Raw genomic sequence first — 18,572 nt, 5'->3', positions numbered from 1 at the left:
GACCCCAAGGAACCACCCAAGGTAGTGATACAGGGGACCCATGGGGGACGTGTGCAGTGTGAGAACACAGCCACGAGCTCCTGTTAGTTTATATGGGGAAAGTCGCGGTTAGAATTTAAAGTTTAAGGACACTTAGGAGTGGACTTGGAACAAACCCTTTTGGACTTAGATGGTTATAGGGCTAACACCGCTGGGAGCACTGGAGTACCAGTGTTACCTCACCCAGGGAAGCCGGGTGCATAGGTGTCAAATGGTGTTGGGTCGTTTTCAATGGCAGCTTGCTGAAAAGTGCTGCTGCCGGGAAGATGAGAAGTGTCCGAAGGGATCCAAGCCTGGATCGAAGATGTGAAGAACCTGAAAGCATAGGGGACAAAGTCTGGGTCACTTGCCAGTAGTCAAATGCCCACCAGTGGGGTGCTTCAGGTGCGAGGAGGGGAAGCTTGACTCTTCAGCCACGAAGACCAGGAGGCATCAAGGACGTCCAGGAGCTGGATTCGAGCTGTCCCATAAAGGATGTCGAGTGCTGCAGCATCGATGCCCGGATTGGACACAACAATCCTTGGCAACAGCAACCCACGCAGGAAGAGGAAAGATACTTCGGTGCAGACCAGCAAGGTCCTGGGGACTCCCCAAGCGATGGAGAGTCAGGGCCCATCTGGAGCAACCAGAGAAGCCCAATTAAAGTTAAAGTTGCCTTCACAGGGACCCACCAGTCAAGGGACCAGGGATTGCGAGGGAGCCTTGAGCGAAAACACAAGAGTGGGCTCAGGGAACGCTTGTGGAGTGTAGGCCAGCAATCTTCGGTGTAAAAGGTGCTCGGGTCTGGGCTACAAGTAACCCAATGCACATCCTCAAAGGATGTCGAGAAGCTGTGAATGAGGTGTAACACAGGGCCATATTCTCAAGGAGCTATCGCCGAGTTAACGGCACTTCACTGCAGCCAAACTCGCGATAAATGTATCACCCCATTCACAAGCTGGTGCTAACAGCCCATAGCACCAGTTTACCTGCAATAGCAGCCGCAAAAAAATACGCCTCAGATGACCCCGGCAACGATCGCTAATTAGATGCAGAGTAGGCGTTCCCGTGCAAAAAGCCGCAAAAACACCACCCCACAACATTCTCAATGACCAGCCAGATCGGCGATAAGATCACAAAACATGCGATAAGGCGCATTAGCAGCAGGAAATTAACACCTGCTCTGACCTGGTGCAAAGTAGGACAAAAACTGGCAACTGACAAGGGAGCACAGCTGAGAGCCAAACATGAAGAACAACAGATGTATCCGGGCAACTGAACATGCAGCAATAGGGCAACAACACTCACCGCCACCACCCCCAGGCCCCCCTCTGCCCGGACCAACACTGAGGCAGCGCAGACAAAGACAGTGACATGCTGAAAACGCACCAACCTCACAGACCCAACACCTGGGAACGTCATTGCCGACCACAGGCTCAGAGGACAACCATCCTACGCATCCTGACCACCATTGCCCACAGGCCGACGTTACCAACACAGCAGACAACCAACATCCCTCCGCTGACAAAGCTGCTGGCTGTGCTGCACCTGTTGGCCCCTGGGACCTGCCAACCAACAACTGCCAGAGTCCGAGGAGTCTCACAGCCAGTCACATCCAAGTCCCCCCCAACTGTCTTGAATGCCATCATCAACTTGGCACCACACTACCTATCCTTCCCCTACACTGCCCAGGAACAGCTGGAGGTCAAGCAAGGCATCAATGCCATAGCTGGATTCCCTCATGTGTCAGGGGGCAATTGAATGCACACATGTCCTACTTGTGCCCCCTGGTAACACTGCCCACAATGTCGGCAACCGAAAGCACATGAATACCATCACTGTGCTGGCAATAGTGGACCACCTGGAAATCTCCACCAACCTCGACGCCAATCACCCATTCCGAGTGCATGAGTGCTACATCTTCTGCAGCCCATCATCACCCAGCGCTTCCTGGCTGGCACCTACGTAAATGCGCTGCTCATTGGCAAGTACCAAATGAACAAACCACACACCTCAACTCCACAACCATGCAACTCACAACACTAGGAATGCACACGTCACAAACTCACATACAACATGCCAAACAACATGCCCACCCACCAGACACGACAGCACAACTCACTCTGGCAACCTGGGCCAGCCATGCACATAAGCCATCAACTGCATGGCACCTCAGCCACACGATAGCAGATTGTGGGAAGAGGTGGGGACCAGGCATGTGCGAAGGAGGCAACTGATTGATGAATGACAAAGTACACAATCCCAAGTGTGGCGTTGAAGCGATGGCCAGACTGAAGTATGTAGACCACACACATATCCATGTCAACATACACAGCTGGTGTATGGAGTGCAGTGGACACTGGACGCAACCATGTCACCCCAGCCGGTGGGGAAGATCCCAGAAATGTAGCTTGTTACATCCCCCATGTAAGCGTGAGTGGAGTGGGCTGGCCCGGCACACGCAGGGCACGCGTAGGGGTGTGAATAAAAAGCACGTCGCTCTGGGCGTGGTCCTTTTACGGAATGCCCAACGCAGCGTACACACGCGGAACATTCCATCGAACGTCCTCGTGGCCGGCACTACTTATAAGCTCCCAGCCATCCTGTAACTAACTCTTGTACGGATAGCCTGTTCAAGGAGACTGACAGCGAAGGTAATTTTTATGCTCCAGGGGCCCTCCACCTGCTGTGGCCTCGCAGTTAATTTTGTAATAATTCTGGTGTCAGACACACTCCTGACTCCCGATTTTTCTTGTTTGTTTATTGTAGCTACTGCATTGAATGCGCAGAATCGATTCCATCGGTTACACTTACCTTACCAGACGGGTAAGTGTTTAATTCTTGCGAACAGTTTGCCAACAATTACGAGTTACATATACTGATAAGCCCCTTACATTCAGATGAGGACGCTAGCCTCCAGGTTAACCATGGACCAGTAGGAGGACTCACTCCCTCGCTCCGCAACATTGGCGGGTATGCTTGATTGACTCAGTCATCACGGTTACCTTTTAACCTTGTAACCCTGTAAATTATTCTTGTGCACAACCTTGACATCCTATTCCTTAATTATTATTCAGATGTGGAACATGGATACCACACCATTGAATTTGGTTGCCCATCCCTGTCCTGAGGAAGACCTGCAGGCCGAATCTCTAAAATGCCCTCTGTGCCCCAAGTCGGGTCGAAACGTTGACGCCCACACCTATTAAGCCTGGATCACAATTATGTTATGGAGGTGCAGGATTTTGATGTGGTACAGTGTACATTTGGACTACATGACTGCTGTGAGGTTTTACGCGTACATTATCATTTCACAGTTTCCAGCTCTGTCAGATGTAGTGGGCCTGTTTCTGCGCGTGTGCGGAGTCAGTTGTGTCCTCTGTTCTGCAGTGTCGGGGTTGCATATTGTAACACATTGTCGTCAATGTGGGTATGCTGTTATTGCTATGTGTGTGTGCTGCAGTGTGCCATGGGGATGAGGGACATGATCCAGGGTCAATGTGGGTGTGCAGTGTGCTCTGCTTATTTGTGCATGTGTGCCATTGTGCCCATCTCCCCCATCCCCCCAGTCCCTGGTCTTTACTCACCCTGTTGATGTTGTGTCAGGTCCTCCCGAGCTGTGTCCTCACTCCCGACTCCTTGCACCATCTCCCCACTGTTGACTGTGGCCTCCGATTCCTCCAGCTCCTCCTGTGGCGCAGTACTCCCACCTTTTGTCGCCGTTGCTGCCTTCCTGTTGTCGGCATCTTTGTGCCTGGTTTAGGTTTTCATGTCATGCCAGTGCTTCTTGGCCTTCTCCATTGGACTAGCTGACACTCCGGCTGCATTCAAGGTAGTCTGATTGTGGGTCAGTTGATGGTTCTGTTCTGTCACCTCCATGACGCTGGTCTTGTTTTCCTGCGGACTTCACCTGGTCTTCCTCTCCCTCTTCTCCTTGGCCTTCCCCGACCCCGTTGTTCCTTGCTGGTGGTCTGTGGGACTTGTTTGGTTCGTGTTGGCCTCTGTGCTCGGTCAGGATGCATCCATGTTGCTATGCACTTTGGCTTTTTTCTGGTGTGTTGTTTTTGTTACTTTTATAGTGCATTTTCAAGCCAGATGCCTGGGATTTGCAGGCCTGCTGCTGTCTTTCGCTGCTTTTTGTATCACGATTGGCCTCATTGCAGCTTTTTTGGCATTCGTGTTTCGCATTTTGGCGGCGTGGCGTTGATTTCAACACGGTCAGTTGAAACATTATCTGGTGACTATCGCATGGTACCGCCGTGTTGTGAACACCAGGTTAACCTGGCGTAAATTTTCCGCAATGGACTGCGATGTTGAGGGTTGCGTTAAGTAACTTTTGCGATGGTTATCACACGTTCTTGAGAATATACCCCACAGAGTGCTCAAAGTAAGGCTGGAGGTTCCATGACTATAGAGGGTTGGGCTGCCAAACTGTGGGGCATGTTATCAAGACAGGCGATAAAATTATCGCCCCTTTAGCGGCAGAAAACTGCCGCTAAAACGGCGATAATGGGCTTGATAATATGCTCTATGGAATTCCAATTGAAGCTCAGGTTAGATGTCCTTCACATCTAATATGGGCTTCAATTGGGCTTGAAGCAGGCGCAAGGAGTGATGCAGCATGTTATGCATAGGGCGCCCCTGAGCCTTGCTGGAGCCGTGTCGCGCTTGCGATGCGACTCCAGCAATGCTCTGCATTTACGACGGGGGATGCGACACGCATCTGCCCATCCGTGCACCATGGCGCGCCGCATTGTAAATGCGGCGCATCAGTGGTGGCGCACAGGTGGTTTTGCCTGTCGCAAGTGTTCTGGCGCATCCCTCCTGATTTGCAGAGATGCGCCAGACCTTGTAAATATGCCCCAGAGTTTTGACGTCAAATTCTGGAAATCAACCTCCAAAGAACATATCAGACTCAAATTATCCACTAGGGCCATCGGGGGGCACCATGTGACTCAATTATAATTGTTTCCCCTCAGGAAGGGGGTAACGTGGAGCTCATATCAAGTACCAATAATATAGTTTCATTCAATCCAACAGTAATGACAATTTGAGAAAAAAAGTTACGGAAGGTTGAAAACAGGTTGTGGCAGATGTAAACAAGCATTGGCAAAGTCAATAGGTCTTGCCTATGTGAGATCTATTGGCTTTGCCAATGTCCTTTAGCCATATTGTAGAGCAGCGCAGCAGCTGTGCAGCATAGTTAAAAGTAGTGGCGGGCAGAACTTGTGGAGTTTAAATGCTTGGAATTCCGTGGAGTTACATAAAAACTCTGCGAGATTCCTTGAACTTCTGTAAGCAGGTGGAATAGGCACGTTGCACAAATTTTTAGTGCCGGGAGCCTGTTCTGCAAAATCAGCACAAATGGCACCATGTGGCGCGCCAGAGGACGCTGCTTCTTTGCTGCCACTGGAGTAGATTTTCTAATCGAGTAGAAGTTTACTCATGTGAATGGTCACGACTGCCCGAGCTAAGAAATTCTCACCTGGTGCTGTCCAAGTGCCTGAAAATCACACTAGAGGATGCCATGCAGAGGTTGGCAGAGTTTTGCCTGAACTCCGCGTGCAAGTGTAATGCAGGGTGGGCAAAACCCCATGAACTCCGCTGGTGAAGTAGAATTTATCGCCCACCCCTAATTAACAATTAAGAAAGCTATAAGGAAAATCCTTATGGCGGGTTAGAGTGGACAACACGAACAACGGAAGGGAAGGTGGGAGGGAACGGGCAACACAGAGGAGATGGTAGAGGGTTAAAGGGAAGAAGCAACATAGACAAGGGATGGGGATGAGAGGGGAGGATGCAACACACACAAGGAGGGGAAGAAGCAGCATGGACAAATCAAGATGAGAGGGGAAGAAATGACACAGACTAGGGTGGTGGGAAGAAAAGAAGCAACATGAACAAGAGGGGGTTGTAGGGGGTAGAAACAATATGGACAAGAATGACAGGTGAGGAAGACATTCAAATCGTACCCTAATCACAGTGTGAGCAGCCAAAGGACACTTATGAAGATGAAGCAATCAGTACTTGGTCCGTGCGCTACATGAAAGAAGGGGAAGACGAGCTGGCCAATTAGGAGGCATCAAATAAGAGTGACAATGAAGTCAACGAATGGTAAGCAACTGGTGGGCTCTAAGCCCCTTGTTAGATGCAATATCTCTTGCAAGTGACAGTGCAGCCACACTGTCTTTGACACAACCAAAAAAAGAAGTAGCTAAAGCTATCCTTTACTAATAAAAAAGTAACATCCACTATATTATCCTCATTTCCTTTTGAGAATTTTATCTAAACAGCCATTTATATTTAGTTGATGAATGTTCAGTGAGGTAACAAGTTATCTAAAAAGCCATTCATATTTAGCTGATGCATGTTCAGTGAGGTAACAAGTTACCTTTGTGAGTGAGGGTTGTTTTCCTGCACCTACATAAAAATTAAGGAAACTCATGTTGTTCCATTTGTATGGCTTTTGTCCGCATCATTACTGTTCAAAATCTTAACAATAACCATGTATGTGTTGTAATCTTCCAAAGTCATTTGATTACCTTTATGGAATCGTTCTATAGTGCAGTACACAACTGCTGCTACACAGTTGGTGGTCGATGACTACAGCTTCCACATTGATTCATAATGGGTAACTTTGATTTATGAGATATGTCACTCTCATCATACCATATGTTGGACTCATAAGACAACTATGCAAGTGTTATACTTTCCAAAAAAGCCATGTTCACACAGAAGGGTTACTTTTGCCTGTGTATTCAAAACTTCCAATGTGTAGCCTGTGTTTTTATGTGCTCCACAGGGGCTATCGTCTAATAAGCATTCTGAAATATTTACATGTGGTTGTTCTCCTTTACAAGTCATGCTTTATTTCATAAAAATGTTAAATGAACATGATATAGTGATCAAATATAAAATGCTATTGACAAATTCTGGATATGTATGGACGCTCAGCATGATAAAGGACTTGATCGTACTCTAGGCAGATGACTTACAAGGGTGATGTAATATAAATACTGACCATATTACTTGATGTTAGTTATGTAGTGTTTGTGTTTCCAAGTCAGACTGAAGAAGTGTCAATTTAAGGAATATTGAAACGGTTTTATTATATTCTCCTTGCGTCTAGGTACACAGAACTGTGAATGTTTATCAATATTAACTTCAACTTTCAATTTTTTTATTAAGCATTATGATAGTAAAAAGGCAGACATTTACAATTAACATTACACTAATACACATAGCTGTACTACTAATCATCATGTTATTTCATATTGTAGGACCAGCTCCAAGACCAAAGTTCCCGAAACAGCACGTACAACTCCAACCACCATTCCAACTCATGCAGAAGCCTTCAGTGAGAACACAACTCCTGCTGGTAATGATCATGAAGACGAGCAGCCTGGCCCTTCACATGTGTCTGGGTAGGCTGCTAGGGTGAGTCTCACTCTGCCTACCAACATTAATACTACCAATGTTGTGTCCCTGTCTCCTCAACAGGCATTAGTTGTTACTGCTCCCTGTGGGCTAACATCTTGAACAACTTCTGCAGTGGGCACCCCAGTCCTGGCTCCTGTATTGGCAGCAACAACAACATCTGCAGTTGAGCCAGAACCCAGTGTCATGGTGCCAACTGTGAAAATGCCTCAGGTTAGTGTAGGTGGCAGTAGGCCATCATTTGGACAGCAGAGTAAGGCCACTGGTGCTCATAGTGCTAGGTAAACTATGGGCCACAACATCATTGGAGCAGCCTTCCAGCATAAAGAACAAGTGGACCCAGTCATAGAGCTCATCAGAGACAACAGCGAGCTCATGACTGGCATCGGACAGTTGCAGATGTAGTACAATGGCCTAAATGTGAGAATTCCAAATAGAAAAAAGATAGGACATCCTATCTTTTTATGTGCAGTAACTCCATACTCGTAAAGATACTACTCGTAAAATACCTTTGTGAATAGCAAACAATCATAAACTTCCACAAAAGTGTATGTTTACCTTTCTGAATCAAGCCCTATGTGTACATATTTATGTATCACACAAATATGTAGATATCTGTATATACACAAAAATCACGTTAATCAACTTTAACTAGATGAAGAGAACCCATGTATATATTTATAAAACACTTACAAGTAATGTTGTAAAAATCTTACTAAACAATTGTTGGTTGTTTATAATTCATAACTAATTTTCTGCTGCGACTTCTAACACATTTTATTCATTTTGTATGTTTTCTCATATCTTAGTTCAGACTCCATTACAAAAAAGCTATATGGAGGGTCATAAAATCTAAAGTGTGGACCTTGGGGGTTCATAGGCACCATAACCTGCAATGCCGCAAGCGGTGGGAGGACCTGCATCACTATACCAAGATGATAGCAGAGGTCCAACTGGGAAAGTCCTGCCAACAGCGGAAGGGAGTGCAGCACACCGTGACCCCCTAATGTCCTGCATATTTCTAGGTAGCCTATCCCCTTCTTGATGGGCAGCCGAATGCCGACAACAGCAACAAGGGGTTAAGTATGATGTTCTGTGTGTGGACTGTACGGAATAAATAGGTTGTTTTGTAGACCAACTACACAAGTAGTAATATTTGTTGTGACATCACAACATTGAGGACACAATGTTGTAACCATATCATATGCATGTTTGTTACAGTTTTATACCTAAAATTTATATTAAGTAATGCCAAAGTGATTTCCAAACTATGATGATATTTTGTGCCATGGAAATAACAGTTATGTACAACAAAACATATTTAGTAGATCCAGAAATATATGTATGTTGTTTCTATTAAAATTTGCATTTGCATCAATTGAAAATTGTGTCTATGAAGTAGTATTACTGAGGTAAAGTTTATACACGTATCTGTGCAATGTTGGCACTGAACACATGGTGTGTGATATAACGAAGGCTGACAATTACATGTTAAATTATACACATTTTTATTAATTTAGAACAAATTGTCCATCTTTACAAGATACTCATATTTTTGGTATAATATTACATTTGTAGGACTAAACATAATATACCCCAATATCAGAACGTGCAAGACAGATAAATGTAAAATGTATTGTGCCCTAGCCAATTATCACACACACACTGCCTGGATGGTTACTTGTGGCTTACTCATAAGCCATAATCACTACATGTATGGATATTATAAAGCCTATGTAGGTGCCCAAATGTGAGTCAGCTTTTTGAGGACAACCCGTTCCGGTACCAAATGAGTATGTTCATGTAAGATTTATATTACTCACACACATTACCATATTTTTAAGGTGACATGCAACTGTGCCTCAATGTGGTTTAGATTTTCATAGCCTAGACTATGGTCTGAGGCTTAACCTTCCTCAGGTGAAATATTAAGTATGAAAGAAAATGTTGGCCTGGTCAAAGGCTACATTTTACAATTAGTTTTAGTTTAAATAAGCACAGGCAGGCTTTGTAGGACTGATGAGTGTTTGACATTGAGTGGTGAATGAGCAGTACTCACATCATTGAAGAGATTGTGTAGATACATGTTCACTGACTTATATAGGACTATATATGTGAATTACCAAGTTTAAGTAGCATGTTTGCCAATATTTACTGGTGTTACAGAGATTACTAAAACACTGTAGCACTGTAGCACTGACATGTGGTCATGCTGCCCATAGACTTGTGACAAATGCGATTTATGGTATATGAGCACTGAAGGTGTGATGGCAAATAGATAAGTCGGTATCCATCAGAATTTACTGCGGGATCAATATGCATGTAGGAAGCACTAATGTATAATAGATAAGGGTTTTTATTGTTAGGTTTTCACACATGAAGTTAGTTTATTATTAGAAAAATGATAGGAATAATGACAACATGTCAGACATCCATCAATCAGTAACCATATCTTGGAATGGATTCCTATTGCTTTATTTAGAATTACCTGTAGTTGCCTATGCAAAAACTCACAAATATTTAGATTCTGCGAGCTAGACCATTAGTTTCTATCATCTAAACAGTTTTTTTAACAGGACCAATATGATGTTGGCAACAACATCTATTATTTTCAACTACATAAATGACACTTCAGTATGATGTATGGAGTAGGGGTATGGTATGGTATATTATGATCATATGATTGATCCACATACATGTTATGTGTGCATAACAGTAAATTGTTTATAAACATCTACATTACATGTGAGCCTTTGATGTCTGAGAGAGCGGAGTGGGGTGTGTGTTCCCTTTATATGTCATGGTCGGGCCAACACAAAGAACTTCATATGTGCAGATTTAAATAATTCTGTGCATATATGTTGGGATATCTATGATATGCTTGTGCCATCCATGCACGGTAAACACCCAAAATATCGATTCCAAAATATCGACTGCCCAGAATATCGAAGTTAAAATATAGAGTGGACAGAATATCGACTCATCAAAATATAGATAGGTCAGAATATCGAAATTGGGGTACAAAATATCGATTACCAAAATATAGACCCTAAAAATATCGAATACCATAATATCGAATTTCAAAATATAGATTACCATAATATCAATTTTTTTTGTGTGTTATGTATGGTAGTATATGTGTTAAAATGATGTATTATTTTTGTAATGTATGTTTAATTTATTTCAACAAATGAATGTTATGTAATTTAATTATTGCGTAATTTAATTCCGTAGCGGGTTGTGGGTTTATAGGGGAATAGGGTGGGAAGTAATTTAATTATGTTTAATTAAATGTTAGTTATATTTATATGTTTTGATAATTAATTAATTGATAATTAATTATTAATTAGTAATTTATTTTTATTAATTGGTAATTAATTTATATTAATTGATTAATTGATAATTATTTTAATTGTATTTGTTATTAATAGGAGTGGGTTGTGGATTTGTAGGGAATTGGGTGGGAAGTAAATTAATTGTAATAAAGTAAATAATTAATTTTGTATTTATGTGTATTGATAATTAATTGATAATTAATTAATAATTGGTAATTAATTTGTATTAATGGGTAAATAATTTGTATGAATTGCTAAAAAAAAAAATTTCATAATTTGCAAAATAATTTTTATTAATTGATTAATTGATAATAATGTTAATTGTATTTTTTATTATTGGGAGTGGGTTGTGGGTTTATAGGGGAATTGGGTGGGAAGTAAATTAATTGTAATAAAGTAAATATCATTTTTTTTATTTATGTGTATTGATAATTGATAATTAATTTGTAATTGGTAATTAATTATTATTAATTGGTAATACATTTTTATCAATTGATAATTAATGTTTTTAAATGGTAATTAATTATTATTAATTGGTAATTATTTTTAATTAACTTTTTATCGGTATTGATAATTAATGTCATCCTATTTTTAATTTAAATCATTACTTTCCCTACTTTTGCACTCTCAGGAATGGGAATAGTATTTTTTACCCTCTGCTATCCAACTCTTTCCCTACTGGTGCACTCATTGGAGTGGGAATAGTAATTTTTACCCTCCTGCTATCCAACGCTTTCCCTACTGTTGCACTCTTTGGAGTGGGAATAGCAATTTCTACCCTCCCGCTATCCAACGCTTTCCCTACTGTTGCACTCACTGGAGTGGGAATAGTAATTTTTACCTCTGCGCTATCCAACGCTTTCCCCACTGTTGCACTCTCTGGAGTGGGAATAGTAATTTTTACCTCTACGCTATCCAACACTTTCCCTACTGTTGCACTCTCTGGAGTGGGAATAGTAATTTTTACCCCTACGCTATCCAACCCTTTCCCTGCTGTTGCACTCTCTGCAGTGGGAATAGTAATTGTTACCCTCCCGCTATCCAACACTTTCCCTACTGTTGCACTCTCTGGAGTGAGAATAGTAATTGTTACCCTCCCGCTATCCAACCCTTTCTTTACTGTTGCACTCACTGGAGTGGGAATAGTAATTTTTACCCCTGCGCTATCCAACGCTTTCCCTAGTGTTGCACTCTCTGGAGTGGGAATAGTAATTGTTACCCTCCCGCTATCCAACGCTTTCCCTACTGTTGCACTCTCTGGAGTGGGAATAGTAATTTTTACCTCTACGCTATCCAACGCTTTCCCGTCTTTTGCACTGTTTGGAGTTGGAATAGTAATTTTTACCCCTACGCTATCCAACGTTTTCCCTACTGTTGCACTCACTGGAGTGGGAACAGTAAATTTTACCCTTACGCTATCCAACGCTTTCCCTACTGTTGCACTCACTGGAGTGGGAATAGTAATTTTTACGCTCTCAGTAGCCAACAAAATCTCGACTTTTTTAAATTACTTATATTATGTTTACATTTTAAGCTTTTTTATATTATATTATGTATGTTTTATTTAATGTTTTTAATATTTAATTAATTTTATATTATTTTTAATACATTTAAAAAATTCGATATTTTGGCTAACTATATTTTGACAGTCTATATTTTGGAATCGATATTTTAGTATTTACCTGTTTGTAGATAGGGAGTTGATATTCTGTCCCTCGATATTTTGGTGTCGATTTTTTGTATAGTCGATATTTTGTCCCTCGATATTTAGTCACTGAACCATATGTGCAGAGGTAATTGGGCTAGTGTTGTGAGGTATGCTGGGCTTTGGAGACTTGCAGGAGTGAAGGTGCTGCGCTTAGCGGACTGTTTGCTCACTTGCAGGTGATTTACCATGAGGAACAGTTCTCTTGCACCTGTGCGTGAGTGCTGCATAGCTGAGACCGCTTGAAGAGTAAAACATTTTCCAGCTATCGCAACAAGAATTTTATATTCTATTAGGTACATGAAGGCGAGGATTATGCTGTCTCAATTTCTTTACTGACTCACAGCAGCCAATGAAAACACAGTAACATTAGTAAAAAACTTCATTTGCCATGAGGCTTTGAACCACGCTTCTTCCAACAACCAATAGTAACACATTACAATATATAAAATAATGCGGCACCATCTTGGCTTCCTCTTTCTTTGCAAACCAGTCTTTAAATGTCCAAAAAGCAGTAACAGTCTTGACTCTCAACTGAGAGTATTAACCGCATGAGCAATTCTCAATGGAGAACAAGGATCCTGAATACACTAGTCATCCTCCAACAACGAGGCGATCCATGTCAGGGAACAGCAGAGACTTAATTCTGTTTAGAATCGGTTCCTGAAAACAGAAAAAATTATGAATATATATATATATATATATATTTCATAACATGACAGTTGACATCAGTCTTGTCCCAACGGGTGGGATAATCCTCGCCTCCATGTCCTTAATAGAATCTTAAAATTCTTGTTGCGATAGCTGGAAAAGATTTTATTCTATAGCAGGACCGGAGGCTTCAGATTATGCTGGTTCAAAGCTCATCGACAACAACAGATGAAACATGCATAATAGGTTTGTAATAAAATACCTTAAACATCGAGTCCGAAGACCAATCTGCCGCTTTTAGGATGTCCTCTAATCTAGACCCCAACATATATGCTTAAGAGGCCATAGCGCCTCTGGCAGAGTGAGCACCATACACAGAACTGTCAATTCCAGATTCCGGCATAACCCATCTTGCCCATCGGGCCAAAGTGACTGCTGAAACAGGTCAAAAAGGCTTCTGAATTGCTAACAACAATTGACCCAAAGGATTAGCCCTATACGATAAAGTACGTTCTTCATACGTTTTTAAACACTGTAAAACACATAATTTACCATTGTGTGGAAAAGCAGGATACTCAACTGAACGTGACATGGTTTTGGTTCGTCTCGAGATGATGAAAGAAACACCCTGTGGAGAGAACATCCTTCTTGCCAAATCTAAAGCCCGTACATCAGACACTCTGCGACAAGAGATCAAACACAATAGCATTGTAAGTTTGGCCGATAATTGTTTTAATGATAAATCCTTGTTATCTGGCCAGGATTCCAATAAAGACAATACTTTAGAAACGTCCCACAACGTAGAATATCTGGGTTGTGGCGATCTAGCCACCCTAATGCCCTTGAGCAATTTACACACTAGGGGATGCATCCCCACAGGCTTACCGTCAATGTGGTTGTGACCCGCTGAAAGCGCTGACCTAAAATTATTCACAGACCTTTATGAAAGACCAGATTCAGCACATTCTGGCAAGAAATGTAATACTTCCTTTATATCGGATCCACCTGCCGTTGAAGGCACCAGCCCAGCCATTGCTTCCATGAAGCTGAATACCGTTTGCGGGTGGATGGAGCCCAAGCTTGATGTATAAACTCGGCAGCCGCCATTGAAAAGCCCTCAATTTGCTTGTGTCGCCTGAGAGCATCCAGACCATGAGGGATAGCTGGTTCTGCAGGACCAGCGTATGTGGAGCTCCCACTGGGTCCTGGAGAAGCAACGGAAGCACCGGAAGCTGAAAGGGTAAGTCCACCGATAACTCCAATAGTGTCGGAAACCAAGACTGAGGTGCCGATTACGATCCAGTAAAAATATTCCCCGTACGACTCGTATCCGGTCTTTTTACCGTACGAATCGTACAAGTGCCGTACAAACTGCCAACTACGATTCGCATGGGAAAAAGTCCATACGAATCGCATTGGGAATTATTCCCCACACGTCCTCGGGTCGGAAAATGTGTCCAACACTTCCCCGGACGATTTACCGTACAAACGTGAAAAGTGAAGTCCGACCGCGCAAGTACGATCCATCCCGTGCGTCCGAAGTCACAACCGTATGGAAAAAACACCATTCGCACCGAACTCCCATAGCAACCATGGAGACATGTGCCCACATACGCGCCGACCCCCCCCTCCCAGCCCCCGTACGTACGCGCCAACCCCCCCCTCCCGGCCCCCGTACGTACGCGCCGACCCCCCTTCCCAGCCCCGTACGTACGCGCTGACCCCCCCTCCCGGCCCCCGTACGTATGCGCCGACCCCCCCCAGCCCCCGTACATACACGCCAACCCCCCCAGCCTCCGTATGTACGCGCCGACCCCCCCCAGCCCCCGTATGTACGCGCCGCCCCCCCCGCCCCCGTATGTACGTGTCGTACCCCCCGTGTATGTACACCCGTGTACGTGTCGTACCCCCCGTGTATGTACACCCGTGTACGTTCGAGTCGTACCCCCACCTGTGTATGTACACCCGTGTACGTGTCGTACCCCCCGTGTATGTACACCCGTGTACGTGTCGTACCCCCGTGTATGTACACCCGTGTACGTGTTGTACCCCCGTGTATGTACACCCATGTACGTGTCGTACCCCCCGTGTATGTACACCCGTGTACGTTCGAGTCGTACCCTCACCCGTGTATGTACGGTGCGTACCCCCAGCGCTATGCGCTGGCGGTACGCACCGTACATACACGGGTGGGGGTACGACTCGAACGTACACGGGTGTACATACACGGGGGTACGACACGTACACGGGTGTACATACACGGGGGGTACGACACGTACACGGGTGTACATACATGGGTGGGGGTACAACTCGAACGTACACGGGTGTACATACACGGGAGGTACGACACGTACACGGGTGTACATACACGGGGGTACGACACGTACACGGGTGTACATACACGGGTGGGGGTATGACTCGAACGTACACGGGTGTACATACACGGGGGGTACGACACGTACACAGGTGTACATACACGGGGGGTACGACACGTACACGGGTGTACATACACGGGGGGTACAGCGCGTACATACGGGGGCTGGGGGGGTCGGCACGTACATACAGGGACTGGGGGGGTCGGCGCGTACATACGGGGGCTGGGGGGGTACGGTGCGAACATACGGGGGCTGGGGGGGTCGGCACATACATACGGGGGCTGGGGGGGGTCGGCGTGTACATACGGGGGCTGGGGGGGTCGGCGCGTACATACGGGGGCTGGGGGGGAGTCGGGGCATACATACGGGGGCTGGGGGAGGGTACGGCGCGTACCGGGCCCCCTACTCTGGTCGTTTCGCGCCGTACTTCGCTTTTCCGGCACTTTTTGCGTGCCGTGAAAATATTGCCGTCCGGACTGCTGTCGGTTCGAATCGTACTTCCTGGGTCGTGAAACGCTGCCTGAAAGCGTCCCGACGTCACGTCGCAGCATACCCGGATCACATTCGTATGTATATTTTCGTCGGTCGGTGTTTCTTACGATTCGTACGGAAATGGTGTTTCCGTGCGAATCGTACTTCCATGTTTGTAAAGTTTTACAACCGGGTATGAGTCGGACGGAGAAAATGCTCCGACCGACGGTTCGTACCCGGTTTTTCCAGGATCGTAATCGGCACCTGAGTCTTCCACAATGGTGTGACCAACACTACTGACACCACCTGTCGACGAATCTGGGCCGCCACTCTCGGGATCAGCGCAAAGGGCGGAAAGGCATAATTCCTCTGCGGCCCCCAATGCTGCAGGAACGCATCCGTTCCCTTCGCCATCGGGTTCGGTCTCCAACTGAAAAAATAAGGGAGGTGGGTATCATGGCGAGAGGCAAAGAGGTCTATCAGGCAGGGACCTCGCATGCGCATAATCTCTACAAACAAGGAAGGGTGAAGTCTCCAGTCGCTGTAATCCCTTAGGAACCTGGAGTTCCAATCCGCTACCCGATTGAGCTTGCCAGGCAGATATTCCGCAATCACACTGATCTTGTGGTCTAGGCAAAAGTGCCAAAACTCCTTCACAATGTTGGCCAGCATCCGAGATTTTGTCCCTCCTAGGCGATTGATGTATCGCATTGCCAACACATTGTCCATCCTGAAAAGGATGCAACAATTGCTCTTCAGCAGAGAGATCACTTTTATGGCAAAGGAGCCTGCTAACAGTTCTAGGCAATTGATGTGTATCTCTAACTCGTCTGCGGCCAACGTCCGCCGGTGGCAAAGTCTTCAAATCGAGTGCCCCAGCCCCATCGGCTGGCATCGGACTCTATTATGACGTCCGGGGAGGCACCAAAAATAGCTCTTCCGTTACAAGCCGCCATGTGCACCAACCACCATAGAAGCTCCTCTCGAGCGTATGGGGACAAGGGAATCAGTTGATCGTAAGGAAACCTTTTCTGAAGATAATAAATCTTGAGGCGTTGCAAGGCCCTGTAATGGAGAGGACCCGGAAAGATGGCTTGATTAAAGGATGATGGATTAAACCCAGATCAGTTGACTGGGGGTGAGTGTTTGATTTGCTCAAGCGCGCCGTCCATCATCCCCTTTGGTATCGCTTTGTTCGCCCTAAGTTGGCAGGGTATGCCCAGACGTGGGTCCCTTGCTCACTTTGCCACTGGATTCAAGATAGCCAGGCTGATGAGGGTTATGAACCTGAAACCGGTCCCAGGATGCTTGTTTCTGGTCCAGGGAAGACATGGCTTGGCATTTCGGGCTGGACTGTTCCCATGAGGCACAGGGTCAGACTGATTTGCATATGGCCATGTCTGAACTGGGGTGGTGGAGTGAGCTAAAGAATGATGATGGATTGAACCCAGATCAGTTGACTGGGGGTGAGTGTTGGATTTGCTCAAGTGCTCCGTCCATCATCCCCTTTGGTATCGCTTGATTAGAGGACGCCAGTAGGCCTACACAATCCTCGCTAAGACTCGCAACGAGATCATTTGTTTCGAAAGGGTGGATCTGATCTCCCTCTTGATGGATCTGAGTTTGGTCAGGGGCAGAAGCAATTGAGTGGAGACTGAATTCATCTGAAACCCCAGGAACTCTATCTGTTGACTCTGGATGATCATGGATTTCTTGATGTTTATCACAAACCCCAAATACTGTAACAGTGACATTGTCCACTCTAAGTGAGTCAGGAGAAGATTCGGGTCTTGGGCCAGGATTAGCATATCGTCGAGGTAGACTATAATGCGCACTCCCATTTATTGAAGGCACGTTACCACCAGTTTAACAGTTTGGTAAACACCCAAGGCGCTGATGACAGGCCAAATGGTAGGGTGCGGTATCGGAACCATTGGCCTTTCCAATTGAAGGAAATTCTGGTGAGCATGGCAAATGGGGACTGTGAGGTAGTCCTCCTTTAGGTCCAGTCTGACCATACAGTCCTGTAGATCTCTCAACAGATGGATCCCTTTCATCTTGAAATGCCTGTACACCACAAAAGGATTGAATTCCCTGAGATTTAAAAGTAATCTCTGACCTTCTCCCTTCTTTTGCACCAGGAAAACTTTGCTGCAAAATCCTTCGGGAATGAAAGGTCCTACGGCAATAGCTTGCTTGGACAAAAGCTCCTGAAATTCGGAGTCTATAAAAGCTTGCTCTTGTACAGAAAAAAGGAGGGGATGAGGAGTGGTCATCTGACACGGGGAGTCCAATAATTCTATCTGATACCCCTGACCGTGTGGAGAATCCACGCATCTGAGGTTAGACGTGTCCAGTTCACTACAAAATGTAACAATCTGCCCCCGAGGGGGATCATTAGAAACAGATGCGAACTTACCAGATGACTGGGCATCAAAGTTTTTGTAACCCCTGTTGATGTCTCTGTTGAAACGTCCACGGAAGCCGCGGGACCTGGAGGAGTAGAAGCTCACTCGGTCTGGCTCTTGGGTGTACCCTCTGCACCGAGGCACGAACCCTCGTTGAGAACTGGGGTTGATG

The sequence above is a fragment of the Triturus cristatus genome, chromosome 6 (assembly GCF_964204655.1).
Source record: "Triturus cristatus chromosome 6, aTriCri1.1, whole genome shotgun sequence".
Classification (NCBI taxonomy): Eukaryota; Metazoa; Chordata; class Amphibia; order Caudata; family Salamandridae; genus Triturus; species Triturus cristatus.
The sequence above is the reverse complement of the archived record's forward strand: the minus strand, read 5'-3'. Positions refer to the sequence as shown.